The sequence below is a fragment of the Pundamilia nyererei genome, unplaced genomic scaffold (assembly GCF_000239375.1).
Source record: "Pundamilia nyererei isolate P.nyererei 1_Seehausen unplaced genomic scaffold, PunNye1.0 scaffold00103, whole genome shotgun sequence".
NCBI lineage: Eukaryota > Metazoa > Chordata > Actinopteri > Cichliformes > Cichlidae > Pundamilia > Pundamilia nyererei.
In genome coordinates this window covers 1,606,743-1,615,130 of record NW_005187504.1, presented here as the reverse complement: position 1 = coordinate 1,615,130, position 8,388 = coordinate 1,606,743, and positions in this window count along the sequence as shown.

Genomic DNA, 8,388 nt, shown 5'->3' with positions numbered 1-8,388 from the left:
TTAACAAAAAGCTACTTTCAGCTGCTCCTTTATTCACAAGAAGTTTCTACAGCAGGTAACTCTGCATATTTGGCAGATTGTCACACCAGATGTCCCTCCTAATGCAACCCACAAGGAATCTGTAACTCCATGTAGGATCAAACCAGGAATCTTTTACTTGTTAGGCAAATCTATAAATCCTTATACAATGGAGCAGCTATCAAAGATTTACAAAATACAGTAAGAAAAGTACACACAGTAACGGACTTGGACAGTTTTCACTGTTTTTAACACTCCATTTCACTCTGTATGTTATAGTTTTACTCTTCTCCACAGCTGGCTGACTGACCAACAACAGCACAAGTCAGAGACAGCCACAGGCTGATTGTACCACGTGTACAACCCCAGTCTGACAACAGATGCTCTCTTCAGGTAGACGGACCCCACTGCCGCAAGATTGCCAACCACCACTAAACCATAATTTCCCCTTCACTCTGCAAACCCTAATGACTTTACAGGCTCAATCAGTAGTTTCACTTTTTTTGAAGAAAACTGTTTCAAAACAGGAAGATGGCAAAAACATTGACATCACTGTTTGCATAATCTAAGACAGCTTAAGCTTTGCTATCTGTGCAGACCATCATTCCTCCTACCAACTGAAAACTGGTTGGCTACCTTGTCCTCTGTTCAGTCAATATGCCATTAAGTATATTGATTATTAGGCCATTAAGCATCCACAGCTTTTCGTACTCAACTTTTTAACTGTTAGGCCATCGTCTGGGTTCTTATACTGGTTTTTCCCAAATATGGTATGCAGTGTTTTATGTAGTACAGCTAGCAGAGGTTAGTCTGCTAACTAGTTAGAAACTCATTACAGAATCTGTGGGCAGAAAATCACTGGTGAAATTCTCCCGTGGTTTCAGCTTTGGGTCCAGTAGTGTTCTGGTGCTGTCTGTTTTTTTTCCAATGCATCACCGTACCTGATCTTAGATTTCCTCCAACAGCTGAGTTCTCCCAGATGCATGTAGCCATGCGTGTTAGTGTGAACACACAAGATAGCAACAAAGTAGCAAGCGGAAGTGCACAATTTGAGGCAAAACAAGGATGTTGACTTTGAACTATGTCTTCAATGTAAAGGTGAGCATTATATGGTTAATGTGGTTCCCATACTGTATGTGCACACAACCCTACTGAGCATATCACCACTACTAACACCATACCAGGAAGCTGTCTTGTACACACATGCGTGCAGAGTGTGGCTGCAGTCATATCATCCTGTCTACAGCTGTATTTTTCATCCGTGCTTTAATCTCTGCCTCCTCTGATCTATAAAAACCAGTGAAGCCACCAGAGCAGATGGCAGAGATCTGGCTGTACATTATTTTATAATCACATTCAGCAGAAATACCGGCCGCCTGACACCAAATAACTTTCTCTGCCCAAATGAAAAGTGTCACATATTTAACACCTAGCCAGACTCTACTTTCACTGCACGTACAGACCGCTAATTAGAGGAATTAAATTCACACATGGCTGAAAGAAAACATGTGCAGCTATAATGAGATCTGACCCATATTCGTTTCAGCATCATTTGGTTGTTTATTCCCACTGGCCACTCCTGGAGATGGCAGCTCTTTTCATTACCTGTATATTAGATGTGAACCAGCCTGTTTGTTTACAGAAGCCACTTAAATCTGACACCGACTCAAACCGAGCCCTTCCAGCTCTTCTCCTTCATTTACTTCTTAAGGTCCGGCAAGCTGTAACGACGTCAGCTTATGTGCTGCAGACGGCCCTCGTTCTCTCAGGATGATTTCATTATATTTATTGTAACACATTGTTCCAGCTTGACCTCTGCACGACATGTCCATTAAATTTTAAGCCTGCTCTGGATCACCCCACCTACACCTACCTTAAACGAATGCTTCTGCAGAAAAGGATATTCCATTGCCACAAACCTCTTTTCAATTAAATATATGCTGCTACTGAGTAGTTTATAAATGGCTTGTTACTCATGATCAACTGAGAAATGCCAGCAAAAACAGAGATAACATGCTAATCTATGATATCACATGCCACAATTGCAGTTTGACCTGCAAATGGCATATAGATTCTTTACTGGATATACTTTTCACAGGTATATGCCACACTGTACAACAGACTGGCAACAGTTACCATGGATCTAGCCCCTGAGTCTAAAAAGTGAAGCCCATGCATGTGGAAGTGTCTTAAACCTGCAGTTTTTTGTAATGGCTAGCAATGACTGGCTCCCCTGACTTCAAATTATATAGAAGTCTTACTTCTCCCTTGATTTATTACTTTACCAAGTATTTTTCTGATGAGAGTATGTAGAGTCTCAAATGCTAGGTTCGAGTTATATTCAACACAACATTATATCCATGTTGTAAATTATGGTTGACAAGTTTTTGTACACAGATGTTCTCAGGTTCTACCCTCCACTTTTTGGTAAAAACCATTATCAAACCAACATGTTACTTCTTGGTGGTTACGTTCGTGTTTTATATACAGTTCCTGGTATAACTGCTGTTTCATTTCCTCTGCATGTACTATTTTTGAGTAATTTAATTACAAATATTTGACCCAATTACACTTTGTTCCAGACTGAAGTGAAGAAGACACCACATGCATTATACTGCCAAAAGTTTAGTGTAGTGTGAAGGACTCTTCAACACCAAACTTTCTCATCCACGTCTTTATGCACCTTGCTTTGCAAAAAATGTTGGGGACCGCTGCCTTAGACTACCCATTATTTCACAAATGTTTGGATGACTAGGTGCTTGATATTCATACACCCATTCAAGTGATTGGAACATCTTCATTCAGTAATTTGGATGGATGAGTGAATAATTTTGGCAATATAGTACATGAGAACCATCATTTTAAATCGTTAAATGAACATGAGGATGAGGTTGCCATTTAAAGAGCCTCCTTAAAAAGCCCTTTAATGCCCATTTTCCTTAGCATTTCAATGGGAACCATACAAGACCGTCTCCCACACAGGGCTTAAAGCAGCAGAGCAGTTAAAGTCTATCAAACAGTGTATAAAGCCACCGTTATGTCCTTACAGGCTGCTTAAATCCTCAGTCAGAAGCCTCTGTGTTTGTCCACACTGTCAGCTAGACGGCCTGATGAAAGGCAGTCGCTCTGCGGCCGGTCCGTCTGTGCTTTCAGGTGAGAAGGTTTCATTATATTGATTTCCCAGGAGGCTCACCTCTACTCAGTTCTCTCCTTGTTGGGTCATTTCTGCTCAGTTTCTGAGACCTTCTCATTATTCTGCAGCCCGATACCCAAACGTATGGATTCACGAGTGATTCTGTGCCTCGATACATGCTGTTATTTTTTTCTGTTCTAACACCCACACTATCATTTACTTTCATATTCCTCATTGCTGTAAAACCAGCAGCAGCCATTAATCATGAGTCTGAATGCTCACATTGCTTGTTTCTCATTCAGCCCTCAGGCTGTCGTGGATGCCGCCTTCCCAGAAGGCCGCTGGCTAGCAGCTTGTTACTGTGTCAACTAACTGACCACCCACGACTCTGCCTGCATGCCTTGGCCTGGCCCCAGAGGCTCATGGGTAATCTGTCATCTAGTGTGTGTGTGAGTAAACAGAAGAATATTAATCTTATGTTTGCCAAGACCTCAAATCCACTCCCACTCAGCCTTAATTAACTGTTTCACAGTAATTCAGGGAGCTGATCTAATTATTTCACTATCTGGCCAAAATGGTTATAAAAAAGTTCTTTCCAGGTCTGACGCATTTAGGATTCAAGGAGGAAGTGACGATGCTAAAACCTTAAAGGATTGTTACAAACTGGAATAGTTTGTTATGTTTGGTTGGGGGGGGGGTTTGGCCTAGTCTTGACATCTCTAGTCTGCTTCATGTCTTGACTTTTAAAGCCCACATTACATTTCAAGAGAAAATGTAATCACTGCTTTCCAGTCTCATGATCTCCGTGTTTACTCCAGCAGCTGTGGGCACAAATGAATCCGTGCAGCTTGAAGTAATCCTCATCAATTCAGCACAGTGTTTTCTCGGCAAGCATACTGCCAGTGCAGAATGTCGTGATTAGGGTGGACTAGACAGATATTAACATGACAATGAGCCAGTTCTTTGGTCAAGAGTAACACTTTATAAGGTGCAGAACAAGTATGCAAACACAGACTTCGAGCTGTTTAAGGCTGATTATAAGCTGAGGCTGCAGTTTGTGCATCGCTACAGCATGAAGTAACAGGAACAGACTGACCCTTTAGCTTTGGTTCACTACAGCTCAAAACACTTTCGCAGAGATCTAGGTCGGGGTGGGCTAGCTGATGAAGCTAAAGTAAGTGAAGGGCCACATTCTGGCAAATTGAATTATAACATGACACACGTAGCGCTCATTTACATTAAACTCCATAAATATATTAGACACAGTGTTAGCATTTGCTAGCTAACAAGGCTTAAGTCTTTCTATTGTGGTTATGTTTTGACAAAAACACTGCGGTCTAGTTTGATACAGTATTCAACCATAGCAAACAATTTTACTTGATGATACTTCATGATAGATGGTAACTCTGGATCTGTATCCTACCATAACTCCATGTCATGGCCCAGTGGCCCAAGGAAAATGAGATGGACACAAGCGCAGGATCCAAACCGGAAGAGAGGCAGTAAGTGAACAAAAGTTTATTTTCCCACATTCTAAACACAAAATCCAAATTTAAACTATGACACTATATTAGTTGGCGTGCTATCAAAGCTAAGGCATTTAACTGAAAACTAGGTAGCTCTAGAATACAGTGGTACAGCTGTGACTGTGGGGAGGTGGCAGCTGGGCCGGGGGGAAACTATGACCACTGAAATGAGAGGAGAGCACAGTCAGAGTGGTCCAGCGGTGAATCTGAGTTCCCAAAGTCAAACTGAGTCACCTTATTTGGTTACAGGTGGAGGTAAGCAAGAGGGGACGGGTGGAGCCGAGGTTCAGGTGAGCACGTGGCAGAGGCGTAGGGAGGCAAGCAGGTGAGTGACAAAAGAATTAGCAATGGTTTACCAGCAGCAGGTGACCGAGGTCCAGGGAAGCGGGGATGACTGAGGCAAGAACCCCACTCCAGGAGCCGGCTATGAAGACAGGAAAAAACAGGTAAATTTTCACACAAGATCTAGACTGAGCAATACGGCTAACATGGGTTAGCAGATGGTCAGGCAATGACTAACTGAGCGTGCAGGTCTTATATGCTGCTACAATAATTGCCAACAGGTGGCCTGCCAGAGAGGAGCAACCAGTCTCCACCCAGAGGAGGGCTGCTGCTGGATAACTACAGACACTCCACATCTGGGAGAAGGATGGAGAAAAATGTGAATAACTGCTGATGTTTGTCAGATACAATGATTATTTTCTTTGTTCCCTGATTGCTGAGATTTGGGAGAACAGTTTCATAAAAACTAAAATTACAGTTAGAGTGAAGAATTGGTTTGGAGTCATTACTGATGACACAGGTTTTACATTGGCATTTTTAGATAGTTGCCTGTGCAGATCCTACCCAGAGAGGTATGCAACCCATGTGTAGATGTATATGGATGATGCTCTTCTTAGACTGAATCCTGACTGGAAGCATAGGATGGCAAAGGGAGCGAAAAAGCATCAGATTAAAAAGGTGGGGACACCAAAAGCACAGGCAGCAGCAAAGTGGACAGTGTCCATTGTTTTTAATGCTTGGTTCCACTTCAGCTCAGTGCATGTTGAAAACTGCACTTCTCCACAGCTGCTTCAAGGTCACTAGCAAGAGTAGCCCACATACTGGTGTTTGTGACAGTAAAGCCTGGTGGGAATAAACAACTACAACATGTAGACCACGGTCCGCAGTGCTGTTCATATCTACATAGGACCAACTCACAACTATGTTTAAGCCGAGACCTCAGAGGGTTGGCAAAAGTGATTTTGGTGCTTATTTAATGGAGATGGAAGTCTGACTGTGAACTATAGCGTCTACGGGCTTTTATAAATGTGGTGCTTTTTTTCCTCTTAAAAGAAAATATCACTCAGTAACTTATTTATATGAAACTGGTAAAAGAATAAGAGTAAATGTCCCCAAACCTGATTTTTGGGGGGCAGGGCTGTATGCTGTTTCATTCTCTGCAGGTAGAAAACTTATCAAATGGGCTGATTTTATTACCTTTGAACAAAGTCGGTCCAGCATTTCCAGCAGTTAGACTCAGATAATCAGCAGTTTGATCTTTTTTTCTCTCTCTGTAAGAAATTGGAGCATATTTCCTAAATCTCATGATCTCCAGATGTAACATAATCTTTTTTAATTATCAGTTTTCCTCCCACTCCTTCCCATCAGCCCACTCACTGGCAAATTGGACAGTAAGTCGACATGCATTAAGAAGCGCGTTATTTACATTTGCAGGTTTTGTGATAAATATCTAACTGTATGATTGTGGTAAAGAGTACTCATTGGGCTTGTACGTTATCCTAAATACATTAAATATACAAATGAATATTAATTATTGTACTTTATTTATTATAACTTACTGTGGACCTTCTATAATTTGATTAATATGTTATGGAAAAGTATTCAGATCTTCAGATGACCTTTCTTTGCACTTCATATATTTTATTTCCCATACAGCACAACCTTATTGTTTTTTAACAGGCAGAACAATGTTCAGACAGGAGCTTTGCAAGTTAAATTCTCTATCTTATATTAGCATAACACATATACAGTGCAGCGCTGCTTTGTTCGCCTTAAGCGAAAGCTGATTATAATTAGTGAATTAAATTAGTGTCGACTGCAGAAAAAAGTAAAGGAAGAAGATAAAAAGCTTATTATTTGTTTGAGCGTGGGAGTCTGTGTGTGTGAGTGTTTGACCTTGAGCTTGTGTGAATGTTTATTTCCATCACAGTTTATCCATTTTTTAAAGAAAGCCCAACAAAAACTCTGAGACCTGCACGCTGACTTCTCTAACTTGTGCTCACTGTTCTTCTGCTCAAAGCCGATGGAAAAATCCAAATGGTGAATTCAGAGGGATGCATTGCTAATCTGATTGTTCTGACCTCGCTGCTCTTTGCTAACCTGTAATGGAGGAACGCCACACTCACAAAGACCATGAAAGCGAAATTAGACTCGCAGACTGGAAGCATTTTAGCTCCACAATCTGCATAATGAACTTTAAGCTGCTGATCCCCGGCTGCGTCTTTCTTTCTGCCTCACTTTCTTTCTATTTTTTTTTCCTTTTTCTTTCTCTGTCTCCCATAACAGGCTGCAGCCCGCTGATAGCAGACCTTCAGTCAGAGAGGATGGAGCTGTGATGTTTCTATCAGCAGACAAGCGAATGAACGAACTTCCAGCTGAGCCTCTGAAGCCACGTCAGCTGCCTCCCTCCTCTTCCTCCTGACCCTATCCTCTGTCAGCCCTTTCTTTTGTCTCACATTATCCCCCCGTGCCACTCTGTGACTCTTTTCTTCTCTTTCGTAAATGGTTAAAGTCACTCCTAGAATATGTTATGTTCCTTTATCGTCTCCGTTGACGCTTTCATCACAGCTGTGAAACGTTTTCGTGTGAAAACAGCAGAGTCCCATTAATCATTTTAGTCGACTGTCCAGTTCTGGTATCAGTGTTTGAATGTTTGATGAGGTTTGGACTGCTGGAGGATGTTCGGGTGGAGTCCAGTGGGAGTCGGTCCAGCTGCTGCTGCTGTTCAACAGTCTGAAGCTGTTTGCCTGATCATTAGTTCGCCTGATGTTACTACTCAAACAGACCTTTTTTTTTTTTTTTAACACCGTAGTTTGGAAAGATTAGAGCATGTAAATACAGAATATGTATGAGAGACCCGAGGAGCAATGATTTCAACGGATGTAAGCCTTTAGAGTACCTCTGTTATTTTTTTACTTGCATATATGCTTATTTCCTTGAAATCATGCTAAGCTAAACATGGACTTCATCTGAAGTCCACTTGTTGTCATGTTGATATGACTAATTACATTTTTCGCAGGCTTTGGTTGCGGCACATAAACAGGAAACTGTGTGGGGAGCAAAGGAAAAGTATTTGCAGAAAAGTGCCACGCATCAGTTCAAATTGTGTTCAAACGGGGAACGTAAAATGTCATATACATTATTTTACAAAAATACACATTACATGTACTTTAGTCAAATCTTTCAGAGATGTCTGCTGGCTACCTGAAACATATTTAATACTTCTATAGGATGCTAAAAGTGACAACATAGAGGAAACTTAATGTCTTGTTTTGACAAATTGCAGTAATATATTCTCTTTTTTTAAAATAAATAATGGACCGATCCGATATTACGTATCGGTATCGGTCCGATACTGACCTAAATTACTGGATCGGATATCGGAGAAAAATAAAAAATGTAATCCGATCCATTAAATATCACGAAAGC